This window comes from Corvus hawaiiensis, chromosome 2 (genome assembly GCF_020740725.1).
Source record: "Corvus hawaiiensis isolate bCorHaw1 chromosome 2, bCorHaw1.pri.cur, whole genome shotgun sequence".
Taxonomy (NCBI): domain Eukaryota; kingdom Metazoa; phylum Chordata; class Aves; order Passeriformes; family Corvidae; genus Corvus; species Corvus hawaiiensis.
Window position 1 is genome coordinate 71528452 of NC_063214.1, and position 20315 is coordinate 71548766.

Consider the following 20315-nt stretch of genomic DNA (forward strand, 5'->3'; position numbering starts at 1 on the left):
TGACACAGTTTCTTCTTTCCACATTACCCCAACACAGAAAGGTTGCAGTTGTCCAGATCTCAAGCCTTAAGGATCCTCCCACCTCTCACAGGTTCATGAACCCTTCAGCCACCCTTGAGACACAGGATCCTGGCCCAGGAAGGGAAATGCTCCCATTTCAACCACTGGACATCCCTTTCCACCTCCCTTGATTCCAGGATAGGCTTCTGGTAGGTGAGCTGGCAGCTTCTGCAGCTCAAATGTAGTTGCCCCCCCACACACCCCAGCATTAGTGCCATAACTGGCATCTTCAAAGCCCCACACTTCAGGGGTGTGAGCCTGTTAACCAGACCACCCTGTCCTCACCCCATGGAGTGAGCAGTCTCATGTTCCACTGCCTGACATTCAGTGGCTTCAACAGAGTTTAAAATTATAATCTGAAACAAGGTGATGTAGAATTTGCGAGCCCAACACTCCTTTGTGGCTTGTCCCACCGACCCTCATCACTCCTCTTACCACAGCTCTCCCTTCACCCTCTTCCCTGAAGCTTCATTCTTGTGCCAACCACTCATCCAGTGGCACTAATCCAACAACAACCCTCTCAGTTTCACTGAAAGTGGCTTTATTCCCACTAGAAAGCCAAATCCTGACTCCATCCTGCTGTTTAATCCACTACTATGAAAGGTTTTTTTTAATACAAAAGCTAATTATCTCTTCTATATCCTAAGATGTGCTCCTGGTTATTTGTTAGGTACAAATATTCCCTGTTCTCCACATTCTGAGTTTTCAATATCCTGAATTTACTGCTAGCATTAGAGGTGGCTGGTGCTACCTACTCCAAGACACCATGAAACAGAAGGTGTCTCACACAGTGCTCTCCTACTGGAAAGGTTTTGTTACCAAAGACCAAGCAATTATGAGAGCATCACCACAGGAGCAAACTTCAGTTAATAACACCACCACACACAATCAAAGTACTGACAGCAGTCCAGAAGCAAACAGCAAATATCGCTGCATGTTCCAATATTAAGAGATTCTGAAAACAGTTTTATTAAAAGCACAGGTAGCTGCAATAGTCTTTGTAATAAACATAAGGAATACTGCAAACAACTTACACTCCCACAAGTGGCAAATGTCATCATCCTAATGATAACCCCTACTGAGTTCCATCCTGTAGAGTTATCACAATTAAGATTCTGTTAAAATACCCATTAAAAACACCTATTTTTAATTAACTGTAATTCAGTCTTATAATATGAAGCAGGTTGTAACTTGATGATTTTCATAAGACAATGAATTAAAGATTAGAAAAACAAAATGAACACTGGGCTCTTGGGGGGGGAAAGGAAATCAAACCATTTCAATATACATGGGAAAAAGTAATATAAGTCAATAAAAATAAAAAATTTTGGTTACAGAGACCAAGTTTTATAGATAATAAAAAAGTAAACTACTGAAAATTAGAGTCCCCTAAGTGTGCATTTACAGTTTAAAAAGAACAGAACAAAAACCAGTGTTATAGGCCTGAAGTTGATATGGGAGAAAATACGGAGGTGAAAACAAGGTCTGTTCAGAGCTTAGTTTAAAAAAAAAAAGAAAAAAAATTATATTAAAAAATGCATGCAGATATTTCTACAAACCCACACAGGGAATGTACATAAAGGGTTAAAACCCAAACTGCTCCCAACAGGGCCATATCAGCACAGGCAGATTTACTATCCCTTCCTGGCCCATCAGGCCCTGATACCAAACCAAAGGCTTACAGCTGCAGAGGGCTAACACGGGAAGGCTTCTTGCATTTAAGGGCCATTTTCACCAGCTCCATCACTTTTATTCTCAATCCCATTCATGCATTACTGTCAGATTATTTTGCTTTTCCAGCTGTATTTTCCAACCTGATACACAGAGAAAGCCCACTTTTCTCATCTCTCTTTCCTTTATCAACTGACCGAGTGACAATAATGTTAGATCAGTCCGGTGATCTCTCCTCCTGTCTGCTTCCACGTCCTGCTGCGCACAGCAGGCACGCTAAAATGCAAGTGTCAAGCAGTCAACAAATCTCGACAAGCCCCTAATCTTAAGGGCATCAAATATGGTTAAGTCATCCTTTTTTATAGAAAAAATTTCATGGACTGGGGCCAGCAGTTTAAAGGGCTCTGACAAGAAGAGAAGGATTAGAACAAGCCAGCACCATTTCAAAATGAAAAGCAGAGAGGTCTGGCTTCCTAATAAGCAAATTCACCCAAAAGCCACAAGCTTAACTGGAAACATCTTAACCTGCAGTATGTCAGCAAATACAAAGTAAGCTCTTTCAAATATGCACTGAAAGAAATAATGCCGTATTTTCTTTATTGTTGTTTTTCTTATCAGCATTTGAAAAGAGCCCACAAGGAAACACTCTATTGAATGAGTTCAGGAGGAGCATATTATCTAAATACAGAAGCACATTTGTATTAATACCCAGGGATGACATTCACAAACATCTTCCTACTATCCTGTAAATGCCTTCAAAACAAGCATCTCTACTCTGTATCAGGGATGCAGAAGTTTCACAGAAGCTGCTCTTGAGAAGCTTCCTGAGGACCAGCATGCCAGAAAGGGCAACCACTGCTCTCTCTTAGGAGCTTCTTCATACCTTGCACCCAATGCGCTCAGACTATTGCTGTTTCTGGATTCAGGAAAGAGAAGGAGAATAAATTCTCAAGACAGAAGACTTAGTAGATAGTCATAACATGACTCCTCTTGAGGAGGACAGCGAGGACAAGATGTAGCTGTGTCGAGTTCTACCTCTCCAGGACTCAGCTTCCTGCCCAAGTCATCTTCTCCCCTCCCATCTCCCAAGCTAGACCAAGACAAAACACCTCTTCCACAGAAGCAAGGGGCATTAAGACTAAATTAAACTAACATTAACCTTCACGCAGCTGGTCTACATTATCTTGAGCTGAAGCTGCAACCGCTCTGGAGGCGAGACCCCACAAGACCATGGCGTTTTCTGAGCTATTCCCAAACTGAAAGAATTTAGCAGGAAGGGGTGGCATAGCTAGAACAGTATCTGACTTTTTCCTCCACTCCTGCCAGCAGTGTGCCTGATCAGGATCCTCATCACCTGGCCCTCCCCTGCTTTCACAGTTTCATTTTCTCTGTTGCCACCTAAAGAGTCATCAATGGAAAATTCACACAAATTGTAAAAACTAGGATAGAGGAAACCTCAAGAGATCATCTAGTCTCTCCCTAGCAATTCGCACCACTGTGATTACCTCAAAAAATCATTCCATCTTGATTATATCCATTATAGACAGGCTTCAGGAAAAGAATCACTGGACCTGCAAAGAAAAACTGCCTGTAGCACCAAGATTTCATCCTGATTCATTCTAAACACAGAACATCTGCTTTATTATATACCACTAGGGCCATAAATAGAGCAATACTCAGTGTATGGAGCTGAGAGCTTGCCAGAGCTCTGATATTTACTTTAATTGCTCCTAAAGACATCTATAAAGTAAACATTTTTCAACACAAAATTAGGATTAACCTCCCCCCCCCCCCAAATATGACTAATTACAATAAATTCTCTGTCTTTTTAGGATGTTTTCCAGATCAACTATCATGCATGATATCTGCAAAATTATGTGAAGATGGAAAGCAATACGAACTACTATGATAAAGTTTTAGCTGTCAAGAATAAGAGGGAATGTAAGAAAAATACATTTTCATTCCTCAGTATGAGGTAATAGAGTAGCCTTTTAAATTGGAAAAAAAATTCTTCTTTAAAACTGACTTCATATACAAGCTTTGTGATCCATGCTCCCCAAAAACAACAGGAGTGACAAAAGGCAGTTCCTTCATGCAGAAGTCTGTGTTCCCCTGGCTAAATTTATTTTCCCAGAGAGGCAAAGCTATTGCTAACCCTAGTCAGATGAAGTTTCCAGATACTGCTGAACTCTAATACTGGCACATCTAGGTCATTACAAAGTCTGTGGAGCTGATGAACTAACTGGTTGTGATACCTAGTGAAATATGAAAGTCAGTACTTGGTCCATGTTTTGGTTTTTTTTTTTTTTAATTTCAGTGCATCTCAACTCAAGGTACAAAAGGACAAATATAAATCTGTAAGTAAATCTACACCTAAGGCTGTATGTTAGCAACAAACAGTAGTGAATGCATTCAACACTATTTTCACAACTACAATGAAAATCTTTTTAGTACAATAAAAGGACACAAGAAAACATAGACACTCTGAAGGTAACCACATACAGAAGTTATTACTATCTACAGACACTACTAAATACCTCTGATCTCCTGGGATCTAGCTGTATATTATTAGTCACACCCAGAGAGTCACCATAAAAAATACCAGCATTTTTTTCTATTGCATGACAAGACCTTACAAGTTAATTTATTTAATATTATTGTAATTTGATCACACAATGTTAATACAGCTTTGGCTATAAGGATCTTGGATATTTAGAGGGGTAATGGTCAGACAGAATGCTTCCAGGCTGCACTGTGGCACAAGGATGCACTATCTGAAAAGGGTATTAATAAATCCATTATTGTAAGCATTCATTGGTATGGAGCAATTATGTAACTTTTAATTATCTTCTTTTATATGTTACAGTCACATGAGACAACAATGCTGTTAGAAGCAGTAGCGAGCATCAATACACACTTGTGAAAGACAAGGCCAGACTAACAGGAATGGAAAGGAATTAGCAAGTAGGGGGAAAAAAATAGTCAAACACAGCTGAGAAGTAGAGAAGGAAAACAAATACATGCTACAACTCACTCTACTGCATTTGCGTTTTCTCCACTCCTCAGAAATGGAAACATAAGCGTATGAATCATAGGGAAGTCCATCTAGCTTACTGTCACCATGGAAGAAGCCTTCAAACCCTAGAGTGTACAACTAGGGTTCTACACAATATGTCTTTAAAAAGATTAAGCAGATATGCAAAATATGCCTAACAGAAAAATACAATTTACATTTATTTTGCTTTGTTAATTTCTCTGTGTAAGTCTAATATTCTTAATGAGTTTTTTTCAGGGAAGTAGCAGATGAGTCCAGCAACTGACTGCTCTTTTGTGACTGTGCACTCCTACTGCCTTTAAAACAGGTGTATCTGTGAATTTTTGCTTGCCTGCTCACACTCCAGTGCCCCAGTTTCGTCATTTTTAGCAATTCCTTCCTGCGTGAACAAGCCCGAGCTTAGTGTTTTCTTTCACACGCCAACAGGAAACCCTGCCTCCAAAGTTGCAAACAGCGTGCGGGGAGAGGTGCAAAGAAGAAGCATGGCCAAGAGAGAAATTTTCACATAAAACCAGAAAAATGAGATAATAGATAAGCAGTCTAGAAGAGGAAGGGTTAAAATCGATATCTAGAGTAAAGCAAAAAATTCCACTATGATTTATCACATACACCAGATAAATTGTCTTTCACCTCCCATTACTGGACTACATAGCACAGCTAGATCACTTGGCCTCATGATATATTCACCAGCTACTCAAAGTCCCACTAGCAGCCAACTGCTAGGTGCCAATACTGTACAACAGCTTCATTAGAACTGGTATGACAGGACAAAGTTTCAGCAGGTTTACAGGTGACAAAATTTGGGGAGGCAGAGTACACTCAAGGGCAGCACAGCCATTCCAAGTGATCTCGGCAAGTAAGAGAACTGTTTTGTCAGGAACATTGTGAAATTCAGCAAAGGCAAATGGCAGGTCCTGCACTTAGGGAGGAATAACCCCAAGCACCAGTATATGCTGGGGGCTGACAAGAAACTTGGCAGAAAAGGAGCTGGGGTCCCAGTGAATGAAAAGTTGACCATGAGCCAGAAATGGGCCTTCTTGGCAAAGAAGGCCAACAGCCTTGTGGAATACATTAGGAAAAGCATAATCAGCAAGCTGAGGGAGATGATCCTTCCTCTCTGCTCTGGTGAGACATTTGGAGTACTGGGTCCAGTGCTGGGCTTCCCAGTACAGGACAGACGTAAACACAACAGAGTCCAGGACAGGTCAACAAGCCAAAACACATGGTGGTACTTCAGGCCAGGCAGTGAGAGCTGGAACTGCTGAGCCTCAGGAAGGAGAGGGAATTGGTGGGAAACTTAGTGGTCTCTGCAACTACTTTGTACAGTGCAAAGACAACAGAGTCCAACTCCTCTCTGAAGTGGGCAGGAACATGACACAAGGTAAAGGTCGCAATTGCAGCAAGTGGAATTCTGATCAAGGAAACTAAAAAATGAAGTTTTTATGATAAAGGTAATCAAAAACTGCAACAGATTGACCAAAAGGTCACTCGATCTTCATCCTTGGAGATATTCAACACTTGACTACCCAGGGGTCAGAGCAGCCTCAATGAACTTGGCCCTGCTTTGAGCAGGGACTGGACCAAATGAACGGTCTACAGAGACACCCTGCAACCTATGTCAGTCTGCCAGAGGTTTTTTCCTGTGTTTATTAGGTTTCTTCAAGCATTAAGACTTCAGCAATACAGTTTTTGACAATATAGAAAGATTCCATCCAGTGACACAAATTTTTAAGACCCAAAGTTCAAGGGAGCTTCACACAAGTTTTAGCATTCTTACAATTGGAATGAAAAAAACCCCTCCAAATTCTATTTTCCTTCTAAGCTGCTCAAAAAGAAATGCAATTTTCTTCAGAACACCTAATCATAAATATGTGTGTATGCAAAAATAGATATTGTCTATTTATACATATGTGCTAACATATCCTGAAACCTCCAAATACTCATGGTTCTGAAGAGGTAAAAATACACAGCAGCTTCATATTTAAGTACTATACCACATACAAATACAAATCACATCGTAAATTCTCACTGTTCATTGTTTATTTATGTCACTGACATTTCAGCTCTCCCATAATACAAACTGTATTTTAAATCAGTTCCTGTGTCATGGGCTTCCTATACTCATGATGCCGACTAGCGTAACAAGAGCTATAGCCACAGCTCATACAGACACCAGAAAAGTGACCGAATGTTTTCAACTGAAAATAAAGACCTGCATTACTTCAGCGCTAAATCACCTGCCACCGCTAGCACATACCATTAGACTACATCTCGGGGACTTCAGTAGCTCAATTCAACTGCTCTGTCAAAGACTTTGCAAACTTCCAAGATCTGAAAAGCAAAGTAATACTAACTCCACCAGTTTGGATTTTTTTCTTCTTTGCACACATGGTATGTTTATGTAAGCATGTATAATTCATCTGAGATATAAAATATATGCCAAGAGGAAATTTCAAGTTTCTGATTTTTATGTACAAATGAAGAATACTCATCAGAGGACAAAACAGAAGGAGCAACAGATTTCTGTAGTTTCCCATCATCTGTGAACAAAGCACCAGGACACATACATGATATTAATCACCCAGGACTCCACAGATTGCATCAGCAGAATTACATATAGAATCCACAACTATTATTATACTTTAATGCTCAAGTTAGACTCTGCATAGCACTGAGGACTGAGAGGACATGTTCAGTTCCCTTTTCACTTCAAAAGTGATACAGCCTCAGATGGTACTCTTTCTCTCTTCTAGAAAGATAATGCAGTGTCCAGATTGTATGCCAGTTCCAAAATACTTAATAACTCCACACTAAAACTGTGGTTTTCAGCAACAACAGTAATTTTTAATTTTGGTTTTTTGCAGTGGTATAACTGATTGCATATAGAAGCAGCAAGAATGAACACAAAGCAGACTGTGAAAAATTTCGCCTGTATTTCAGCCGTAAATCATGAAGGTCAAGCTTGGTTTCGGGTCATAGGACAGATCTATCCCTGGGAAATATCTCAAAGAGAGCAAAGTAGCTCTTCCTTGGTCCAGCTCACAACACACACAGCACCTTTGGGCATCTCTCCAGAGCAGCCACCGCCCTCAGCAAGGGATGCTCACCAGCATGGCTCTCCACGGACTATGTCATCAGGTGCCCAAGAGCAAACAACCACACCCTCCTCCCTGTGCAGCCATCACACCAGGGGTAATTCAATATTTCTGTATAAGCAAGCAGCAACCAAGTAACCAGCAGCAGTACTCAGTGCAAAATCAAAAAAAAAAAAAAAAAAAACACCAAACCCCAGAGTTCACACCAAATATCCAGCTCTCTATTCCATAACCATCTGTGCATTGCAACAGTAATTTCAAAGAGAAACACCATATTTTTTAAGTGATCAAATCATATGCTTACAAAAATACACAGCTCAGGAGAAAAAAGAGAAAAAAAACAACCCTACACCACCAAGAAAGAAAAAAACAAAACCCAGCCACAAAAGCAAAGAATCCTCTTTCTCAAAATACAGTCACAAGACTTAGCTGTTTTAACCCACATTCTCCAGGGGAAGGATGGAAGGCAGGAGGATAAATGCACATTGCCTAAGACATCTTAACACTCCATTAATTGACAGATTCAGTGTCATACTATTCATGAAATACAAAGCCAGTTTCACCCTCATGGATTCTGAGCAGGAAAACACAAGTGATTTAAGTTATTATATTGGTGAGTAATAAAAGTGTTAAGGGAAGTATGGCAAATACAGTTTTACATATTAGCTCTCACTGAAAATCAGAGGAAAAAAGCATTTATGACAATTATTACAACGGCATAAATATAAACCAAGGCAGGGTAAAAACCCCACATTGGTCTAGTTCAAATTTTTAGTATCAGAAATTTGTAACTAATCCTTCAAAATAATGTATCAGTAATGCTACAGGCCTAGTGTTTCCTTTTTCCGCATCTAAATAGGCTGACTTGATTGTGTGAGGTGCCAGACTGAGCACACGGTAGTCCCCAATTGCAGCAATGTTTTTTATGCTGTACCACCTAGGAAATTCTTTGTCCACCTCAGCCACAGCTTCCTCAGTTGTAAAACAGAGCAGCAACTCAACTAGAAGACAGTCATGTTCTTGGTGGAGGCCACAATTCATCAAAACAGAGGGACACATCTAAAAGCATGCTGCCACCAGCTCTTTCTTCCCCCCTCGCCCCCCCTCTCAGTTCACGTCACCGATTCTCGAGAGGTTCCCCCACTCTGATACTGAACTGAATGCTTTGGAGAACTAAGGTCACCAAATGGGCAAATCTATGACTGACTTTCAGAAATAATTAGTTTTCAGCCAGATTAGTAAACTCCGCTTGCCCAAAGGCCAAATCACTGCTGGAACCAACACACAGAAGGGAGTACAAATGGCAGGAGAAGGGCAGATGGAGACCGCTGCTTCCGGCACAGCAAGGGGCAGGGTTTGCCAAGTGGTCTCATCAAAACCGTAACTGGTGGACAAATCAGAGAACATGCAAACTGCTGTTACTGCAGAACTGAAAAACTTCCCAGAATTTTTTACATTCTTCATTAGTAGCATGAATTTTTAAAATCATGTAAGACAACACTTTAGATTGGTTTATCAAGATAGAGATGTCAAGAATTAATCAGCAAGAGCTGGCAGAATGATGTTCTCTGGCCCTGTAATCACTTAATTTTTCCTATAATTCTGGAATTGTCTCAGGACTCATCTACTGTTGACAGAGATATCTATACATTTTCTCATTAAACTTCACTGGGATCAATCCTTAATGTAACTGTACTCCCAAAACAGTAAATGAAACATAAAAAGAACTCTTCATAAAAAAGGATATGAAGAGTCCACAGGAGTATTTTTATTTCTTAATTTCTCTCTTTACTATACAGACATACTTCAAAAGGAAACTGAATTAACCCACGAGTGCTATTTACTTATCCCATACAATGTCAACAGGCACTTTAACGAAGACCAGACAATCAGAGACAAGGTAGAATATGTTGTGATGACTTTCAGGACTTTGCTTCCATATGAGTAAACATGTTCAAACCTATATATGCATGGCGTCTCACAGCACGCAGCCCAAAAGATAAATTTAAATTAGGTGTTTATTTATAGAGGAAAAGAAAATAAAATTATAATGAAACCTCCAAGATTTACCTGTAGGTCCAGCAAAAGAGAAGCGGTATTCTGGACCCAGCTGCTAAGCTAATTGAGAGCACACACTCCTACATTCATCTAGGAATATCTTGGCATAGTCTCTACAGACAACATTTTCTTTAAGTAAGCTGACCCCTCCAGGGTAATTCAAAGCTACCAGTATTACTGAGCAACACCTTAACTCCACTCACGTCCAGACCATTAGCTTCCTTTTCTGGACAATCCACCATTTCTGTTATGTAGTAGACTTCCTTGCAGTACAGTACAATGGGTCTTCTCCAGTCCTGTACATTGGTTTTCTACAGGCAGCAGCTAAATTATACCTCATGTGACTATTTCGGGTAAGTTATCCTATGTTAAGTTTCTGCTCAGAACATGTTTTTACCGCTGCGACTTATCAGTCCCTGAAGACAGGGATTTCCAGCAGACATATTTAACTAGAGACAGTAAAAGAAATAAAGGTTTTCAGCTACTTAAAATTATCAAAAACTTTTATGGTAACAATATAAAAAGAAATAGACAGTTCAAGGTAAACCATTATCTACAATTGCTTCCATACATGTCCTATCTTTATGACTGCAAGCTGCAACCTTTTTAAAGTCCTTTCACTGATACTGCTTATCTCAGCCTTCATTTTAAAAGCGCTTTTTTTACCACTTCTTGCAATGAAGTATCCTTCAAACTACAGATCAAACTGCTTCACTTTGTCCCAATGATTTTTCACCACCAGCTAGCTATTCATAATCCCAACTACCATCTAGTATCAGAACCACAAACAAAAAGATCCCATAAACTATGAGGCTTAAAAGGCAAGGCTAAAGGCACTTCCTCAGTTTGTGGAATTATTTGGCATCTACAAACAGACCTGAAAAGCAGATCCAGTACACAGCAGAGTCCACACATCCCCCACTGCAGCTCCAAGCTCACAGGCACATGGTCCTCAGGCTCTGGCACTCAAAGCCTGTGATGGGGATTCTGTGCATGGGAAGAGAGAGGCACTTCACAGCAGGATCAAAGCCCTCACCCACACTTTTAAGAGCTGACCAGAATTAGCAAACTGCTAATGCACCAAAAAGAGGCTGATCTTAAACCCAAATCCTCTGCACAAGCTACCAGTTCTGTGGTTCCCACGCCCAAAGAACAAATATTATTCACTTGAGAAGAGCTGACAGTGTTCCATTCTCCTAGGCTGAAACAGAGCAGCAGCAACAGGGCGTCAGCACCACTCTACACACCCATCAGAAGCTGCAGAGGACTAAGCTGCTCCTCTTGGGTCAGGAGGGTCAAAACCCACACTCAGCTTCTGTCATCCAGGAGCAAGAGACTCACTCTTCCAGAAGGCACCAAGAAGCATGGTACAGCCACAACCAGTCATGCAGCAAAGGCGGACCCACCTTCCCAATGCTGTTTCATGCACTTGGATACTCACTGAAGAAAGCTGCTAGGTCCCTCACTGAGGTCCAGCCTCATGCATACCTTGGATGACCATCCCTGGTGGATACCAGGTTGCCTTGCCTTGCTCTGTAATTAGACCAGATTCTTCTCTGAAGCTCCAAGAACAGCCACTGGGGCAGTAATTTCATCAGTACATAAGGATATGCTGATTTTCAACAGGATTTAGGCACTCAAACTTTTACACTGAAGGAAGAAGATGAACAGACCAAGCACATCAGCCACCCAACAAAGAACGCAGCTGCACAAGAGCAGAGGAGTGTCCTCCAAACTTTCCACTAACAGAGGGAAACAAAGAGAGGGAGACGGCAAGCAGGAGCAGTTACCTTTAGGCACAGGAGGAACAGTAGCAGTATAATCTCCTCTCTAAAAGGAAAAATGATGGACAAAGGAAGGGAAAAGAGCACTAGACAGATAAACATGAGGACAAGAACAGAATATACCGAGTAAAAAATGATGGGCAAAAGGAAGAAGAACAGGCTAAGAGATGGTGAGAGAAAACACAAAAGAAATGGTGTACACTTCAATCGCTCTTTCAGCATGGAAAATTTTGAAGTACATTAAGAAGCTTCAGAATATACCTCTGATGAAAAAAAGTCCTTTTAGTTGCTGTTGTTTTGTTAAGTGTAGTGGGTTCTTTTTTCCTGCTTCTGCTTATACAGAAATTGTTGGATCAGAAAATTGAGTGAGTTAACCACTATCAGGAAGTAAAATGAAGTCGTTGAGACAAGCTGTATCTATTGATTTTACAAGGTTTTAAATACCAAGAGCATCTTGCATATCCATACTCATGAGCAAGAGCCTAGAATGAAAAGGGACATAAAAAGGTGAGTGAGTGAGCCACAAAAAGGAACCATCAGACAAATATAAGACACTAGTATGAAGATGAACCAGATATGGAAAAAGATAAAAAAGGGGTTCAAAGAAACAAGACAAAAAAAATCAGAAAAATGCAGAATTTCAAGTTACACAGCTGTAATGTTTGTGCTTCCATTACTCCTACAATATACATATCTGGCAACATCCTATTTTTACAAGCATAATAAAATGGTGATAGGAATGGTAGGAGTACTTTCATTATACCAGTATTCCTGGCTGTTCTGGATTTTAGCAAACCAGTAGCAAGACAGAATGAGGAAATAACATCTACTGTACTCATGCTCCAGCTCTGCAGAGGAATGGGAACCCTCCATCCACATAAGGTTGCTGCTTTACTAGAAGAATTCTCCAAAGTACTTTCAGTTGTTGGCTACTACAGCAACCTCAGTGGAAGGAATAAAACTTCACAGCAAGAGAAGTCTGTACTATCCTAGAGAAGTTCCTGCTTTTTACAACCCCTACCTGACAGTAGCCAATTAAAGCTGAGGATTGCTTTTGAAGCCTTGAGCTAGTTTTATTCTCTCCATCATTAACCTCACCTAGAACTGGAGCAGCACTCTGGGTCCCACACACCTCTGTATTTTCTGCTCTCTGGTTAGTAAACATCTTATTTTCTTCCAGCTTCTTTAGCTGTTTTCCCACCAGGCGCATACACATATAATAATTGTAAGAATTCCCTAAAAATGTTAGTTTGAGCATTCATGAAGAGTTGAACACTATGATCTTACAGATCTTTTCCAACATAAATTATTCTTTTTTTTTTCCTCTCTGTTTGTCTCTCATATCTTTATTCAGTTCTAGCCAAAAAAAGATTCAGAACAGTAACACCACCTTTCCTCAAAACACTTGGCAAGGATTCTTCCTGCAACAACTCTCCCTGATTAGATGCACCAGCTTCACTTCACATCAGAAGTTGGCGGGGAAAAAAGTTGCACAGCCTCAAGAAACTGCCAGGGAAGGAGAGTAACACCAGACTAAATTGTGATTTCCCACCACTCTCCACACAGTGACACAATGTGCCAGAGGGTTCGGGCACACCTGTCCCAGCCAGTGGTCCCCCTCTCTCTCTTCAGACCCAGTATTTCCCATTAGGGAACAAAAACACACTCAAATACTCTAAACTTTTGAGTATGTAGGAACCTATGATGGGGTGAGGTTGGGGTATCAGGTTTTCAATGGAGCTCCTGGAATACGGGAATGTGTTCTCACATGGTAATTAGTTTGCCATTTGTACACTTCTTATGGTTTAGTTCAAAAGTCCTTACGTATTAGCTTAAGAGGCATTTTAAAGAGCATCTCAGCCATTCAGACACACCCCACTCCAAGTCAGATTCACATTTAGTTGTCTCAGTCATTCAGTTTGAAAATTCCTAGCTTTTACATTATTTTTTGCCATTGTAGTCTATGTCTGTTTCCTCCTAATGTCAAGCATCTAAACAAAATAATCAGATGGGGATCCAAGGTGTCCTAGACTCTCTCTACAGACAATTTACACTGGAACAGGCAACTCTGGAGGTTGCCACAGCCCACACAAGATCTATAAGGGCTTTTTAGCTCTCCCTTGACCACAGCATTGTGCTGGCTACACGTTTACCTGAGCACAGCACCTCCACCAGGTGTTAAATGAAATAAGCCTAGGTCACCTTCCCTTATTGACGTATTTCATATCCATCTACACACACTAAACATATTCATGAATGAGTACATACAAATACATATATATACATGCACTTACACATTCCTCAGCAAAGTGTTCTTGATATTCTTGCACTAGAGCAGTAAGCTGCTTTAGCAAAGAAATTAACTGATACAAACCAGGACAGACTTATTTCTCCCACCCACCTTTACAGAACCTCTAAGCCTTTAGTGGGTGTGGGTGCCTCCCCCAAAAGACTTTTGAACTGGCATAGCTGGAGTCATACACGGCAGAGAAATAATCCCAATTAAGTTAAAATATATATACTAGAAGAAGTAGTTATCACAGATTAAAGAGAGTGACAGATGTGTAGTTTTGCAGATCATTCATGAATTTGGCAGTACCTTCCTAATGATCACTTCTGCTTGCTTTCCTGAGTTGCCACTGGAGCCAAGACCTAGCAAGCACCTGCTTCCAAGCAGGCAGAGCTTCAGTAAAGGAAGAGTCATACACCCTTTTGCCTACTACCTCCCAGACAAGGGGATTTACAAGTAGCATGGCTCTCACACGGTTACTGCTCGTAGACATGTGTTTGGCAATGCGGAATCTAGCAATTAGGAATCAGCCAAAAATACTGGTTTGCTTCTGTTTTTAACATCAAAAACTGGCACTATGCCCTGCCACTACAGCAGGCTTCACCAAGATGAGACAAAAGGGTCCTTTGCATTCCACCTGGTTCTGTCCACTCACATTGTATTTACCAGACCTCATGCAGAGTGTACTGCGAAGTAGAGTTCTGTATTTCTACTTAAAATATTGGTCATGTTTTTGTGGGGCACTCACACCATCAGGTAGACAGATGGAATCACAGTCTGGTGAAAAGAAACAAACACAGATCAATAACTACAGCCTGATTTGTGTGCTTTAAATATTGTCAAAACATGCAGGAGGAAAAGGCTGGTGGACTTCACAGCACAGAAATCTCAATGCACTCCAATACTACAGGGAGGTGGCATCCACAAGAGTTAACTACAGTGGGAGAAGTGTCTGCAGGCAGATGAGTAAATAAATAAATAAGGATGGGGAGCATTTCACAGTCTTTCAACCATTTATATTTAATGATCTCTATACAACATAGTCTACAGTTCTCCCAATAAAAGAGCCATGCAACACGTGAATGAGAACAGGAATGCATGAACTTCAAGATCAAACCCTAACTCCTCTGGCTTTAAATTGAAAATAACAGTCCTTTCCCTATTGATTTTTTCCCTCCTCTTTCATTTGTGAAAAATTGATTTTTCTCGGCTGTGTTTGCTGAAGTGTCCACACCTGCAGCTCACTGCTTGCTTTAATCTTTGTATTTGTTCATCCATACTTCCAAGTAAGCCATGTCAAATAAGCACCTGAGAACCCCAGTCCCACATTCACCAGTGGTCTTAACAAGTCTCAGAAATCCTATCCCTCATACATTATGACTGAAAGATGAGAAAGCTGCTCCTGCCTTCCTGGAGGATGCTCAGAGGCCATTCCTGTAGCTGGAGACCCCCAGGACAAAGCCTGTGTCACATATTTTTGCAGGACATCTCAGGGCAGTACAGACACCAGAGAAAAATGCAACAGGACATCCTGCTGCTCCCCCAGCAGCTCCACAGAAGACAGCAGAGTAGTAACTCCAGGCTTGCCATGTCTGAACATCCTCAGGAAACTTGGCACAAAAAAAGGGAAGCCTTGGAAGAAGAGAGAACTTTAGGAGATCAAGATGAAAAGACAGAAAGTACTCATACAATAAAGCCCTCACCACAGCTACTGCCTGTTTCTCTCACTCTCTGATACATTTAACAAAGGAGCCCACACCACAGTTTGCCAAGCTACTCAGTTCCTCTGAAGACAGCTGGACTAGCTGGAAAAATGCCAGACAATGCAAGTCCTTCAAATCCTGTGGCTATACAACTTGAAAATTGAAGCACAGATTTAAAAATTTAAAAAAAAAGGAAAAAAAGTTTGACTGAAATTTTCCAATAAGAATGATTTGGGGGTTCATCCAAATAATAATTAAAAACCAGTAACAATTGAGGCTAAATCTGTACTGCTTATGAAACATTAGTATTTTAGCACGAATCCTTCCTACAGAAAAAAAGAGCTCTTAACTCTCAAACCAGGCCAGGCTGTGCAGCAGCATTTGTGATGTGTGCACATGTCCACTCTGAACACATATGGCTTATTTCACTTTTGATCTGAACTAAGACTTGCAGATGTGAGAGGCATTAATCCACTTGGGCAATCAACCTCTTTCGTGCTACAAAAACCTGCACGTAGCACACAAAAGCCAGTAATTTGCATGTAATAGGTAACTGAATTTTAAGGTATTTTAAAGGAAATTTAAGGTAATTAGACATGCTGCAAGCCTACGCATTTGAAATCCTCAAACACATTCGTATTTCAATATTCTGAGCATTAACTTTTTGGGAGTTTCACTTAAGTCCAATTATTTTAAACCCTTCATGACTGTTACTGTCTTTCCCTCATCCTTTGGTCCAAGGCACAAGTAACACATGAATTACGGTGTAAGCTAACAGTTATACAATTCTACAGCTCATTTATCAGATGGGCAAGAAAAGTCCAAGTGATTATGACACTTTAAACAAGATACACAAATTATAAAACACATCTAAAGTTCCAATCATCTATTTATTATAAGGCAACACATTCTGCTTGTAGGAGATATGGGCATACTAAGGAATGAAATTAACTGACCCTCCAGGTGCCAAGAGGGGATGTGGTGCAATGGTCCTCTGTAAGGTTACATCCTAAATGGACAGCACGCACGTGGTGTGTTGCACTGTGACTCCCAGTAACAACCTCCAGTACACGGTAAGGGGCAAACTGTTTTTATGTAGCTACGTCCTATTTGGTTGATCTATGCAGCAGCAACTCCCAAGGAAAAAAAAACAAAGCACAAGTTCAGCCACAAATTATTCATTAAAAAAACTGAAGTGTCTCACCCTGCACAGAGATGAATGATTCATCCATGCGCCCTGAGGAATATCCAGGCCAAATAAGCATAACAGATAGAGACAATCCCTCCACAAACCAAGTTCGGAGTAAATAAATGAACTGAGACCTCTTACCTTTCTGAGAAGGGGATCTTTAAGGAAATTTGGGTCTGCTGTAAACTTCAGATAATTTAGTGTGCAACAAATCTTTCATCAAAACAGTAACTGAGAACAAGAGTTATATCACAGGACCACAAACTCTGCAACAAAAGGAACAATCTTTTACCAGTCTTCAAGCAGTTAAGTTGAGCTTCACTACATGTAAACTCTAAATGCATAAATATCCTAATTAGTTTAGTGACCCTAAGTTTCAAATACACTCAAGACAGAAGAGCTGAACTGCCCCTGCAGATGTGTCTGTCTCTAGAGACAGCTTCCAACAGAGACCACCTCTGTACCAGCACGTTGGCTTCTATAGACTATCAGCTCACCCTAGTTCCCAAGAGAGCCATAGTGCCTGTAAACCAGGTTGCTTCAGCAAGAAGCTAAACCAGAAGCCCCTCTCCAGCTGCACACTAAAATGTATTCCAAACCCCAAGAAGGCAATAAGGGCCTGCAATAACAACTGCTCCCCTCTTTCCCATCTGCTGCTGTACATCACCTGCTCATGTAGACATGGCCTCCAGCACATAGGTAGGAAAAACAAGGCTAAATCTGGGAATTTCAAGGTCCTGCAACTACTTCAAATCCCTTTGAAAAGAAGTCATGCTGCATGACGTCAGACATATGTTTCTTCAATATTACTAGATCAGTATTTGTTGGATATTTTATGGTTCCCTTTATTCTGCTTGGCTCCTGCTGCTTCTTTGAATCACCCTCCCTTGTTTTCCAGTTCTTACTCATCACTCCCAGCTCTGAAATATTTATCACACCCCCCAATAATAATGGCTGAGAAAAGAATCACAACTAACCTATGCTGAATTCTGAAAGCCAAAACATGAAATATATCAAGAGCAAATGGTAAGCTGCTCTCAAAAGAATAATTTTGAATTTTAAAAATTGAAGACCCTTCTCCTCTAGATAGTTTCATTTATTGCTAAGACATTTACCATTAAATATAAGGCATTAAATATATATAGTTTATATAAATTATATAATATAAATAATTATATATTTATATAACAAAGATATCAAGTCTGCATGAGATCACCTTCATGCAATGATCCCCAAATATAGTTATATTACCAAAGCAATAATTTCCAGAGCATTAACATTTCAAATTACTAAAGCACACAGTGAAGTGCAGAAGAGTTGAGCAGTTCAGCAGCTTTCTACAGGAAGCCTGCCGCAGAAGGAAGAACGCATTGCTAGCCTTCCAGCTTCTTGTCTGGAACCAAAAACACAGCTTCAGACTTCTTCCAGATGAAAACTGAGCTGCTTTGAAATCAAAACAAATGCCACTGTCTTGACAAATACTAGGTAAAAACTAAATCCAGGAAATGCTTTGGCATTAAGAAGCCAAATCTTTGTCACAGAAATTTTAGATGATTATTCTGTAAGGAGTTTCACAATTGCAGAGATCAATGTACTAAGAGGAAAGCCTCTCTTACAACATACTGGTACTGTTTTTTGGTGTATGAGTAGTTCTAAATAAGAAAAAAATCTGAGTTTCAAAAAGGGCTTCATGCATTGTTAGCACATTTAAAATGTTTGCCTCAGGCATGAAAAAAGATCAAGCAGTAATAGAACAATCTCAAGTCTGCTGACCATAAAGAAAGCAAAATGTAAAAGGTATGAGTGTATTTAAACAAATGGAATTAATTCAGGTCCTTTGCTCTGCAGCGTCTGAGCATCTTCCAAAAGGACGCAAAGAAACATAATTAATATGTGCCATCTTGGGTTCAGTCTACCAAATCTCTCCTGGGACAAACCACATGTGCACTGCAGTGTTTGGGGGATTTGGAATTTTTTCATTCTTCTTTTTGTCCCTCTCATGCATCTGCACATTTTTTTATCCTTAGTCATGAGAACATGGATGATTTGATAATGGCCTCAGGGAAGATGGAAGGAGCAGCAAGATCTAGATGAGTCTAAGCATCATTAAGGAAATAGATGATCTGTGGCAAGAAACTGAGAAAAGTCAAAAGGAGAAAAGACAAGCTACAACTCACTTTTATCCAAGATGTCTTGCTGTATAAAAACTAACACACACTATGTGCATCTTCAATTTTCTAAATGACTAGAAAAAAGGATTATATTGGGGGAAGATCAAGTTTTCCAGGCTTTTCTAACTGTTCTAAGGTATAGCCCCCTGAACACGCGCCTTTCATTTCAATCACCTCTCACCATAAAAGCAGTTTCCCTTATTTTTTCCTTAATATTTTAAGTCAATTACAACTTGAGTATCTGGAAATGCAGCTCCAAGCTTCAAAACTGTTTTCCATATACTGCACAAGAATGCTCTGCCTTCCTCCTGTGCTCTTGCTGTTCCCAAAAGAACCCAAAGTTCCCACTCTTCAAGATCTATAAACGGACAAAAAAGTACCTAAGTCTCTTTCTGTAACCCCACCACACTCAAACAGGAAACAGCCCCAAAGAGGAAGACACAAATGCAATGTATTTGATAACAACCACCAGGCAACACCTGAAAAGGTCACATAGGCCTTATTTCACCTTTCAGGCACTGTAGGTAATTTTAAAGTAACACAATTGTTAACTGGCTAGCGCATCACAGACCCAAACACAAGGAAGTATTTATGGTCACTGAGCAATATGAAGTTTAATGTCCCTGTCTTCAGAACAGAAGATACTCAAAAAGGAAAGTGGGTAATATGATTAATGACAGGGTGTTAAATTGGACAGTCTTAACCCTGGAGAACCCTGGTGTCACACTAGCATTGCCACCCTAACTCTCTTGCAGCCACTTCCATTCAGCATTAGAGTTCACACACTTACACCATGCCCAGAAAGAAGAATTTGGTTAGGAAAAGAAAGATTACAGCTTTCTGCCCAATTTTGAAGCACAGAAGAGGTAAAAATGTAACCATGTCCACAACTGAATTAATTCTTCTCAACCGTGACTTGCACCATCACCACCAAAACATCTTCAAAGATCTTCCCTTCCCCCTCTCCTCCCCCCTAAGAAAGAAATCCACATTTCACTTAAACATCTGTGCTGGGAAACTCTCTTGAATCACTATGCTTACTTCCCAGAGCTTCCCTTACTGGTATGTCTGTCATCAGATCACCTGCTCTTCGATTTGGCAAATGGATTGCACCTTTCTCATCTACATGCAGGCTCTTAAGATATAGCGCATTTCTGCCTTTAGACTTCAGGGCAAGTAAGAGAAGTCACTTTGACCTTCCAAAAATCAAGTCCTGGTCTACTAGCCTGTTTTTAAGTT

At 40.4% G+C, this 20315-nt stretch overlaps 1 protein-coding gene across 6 annotated transcripts in view; it reads right to left on the bottom strand.

Moving 5' to 3' along the window:
* Positions 1–20315, bottom strand: part of KLF12 (Kruppel like factor 12) — a 238223-nt gene that overhangs the window by 184560 nt on the left and 33348 nt on the right. The window contains exon 1 of one of the 6 annotated variants that reach the window (XM_048295580.1): positions 17047–17101. The exons of the other annotated variants lie outside the window; for them this stretch is intronic. The gene's annotated coding sequence lies outside the window, so the exon portion shown is untranslated. Of the gene's footprint in view, positions 1–17046; positions 17102–20315 lie in introns of those variants that run through there. 6 annotated transcript variants of the gene reach the window in all.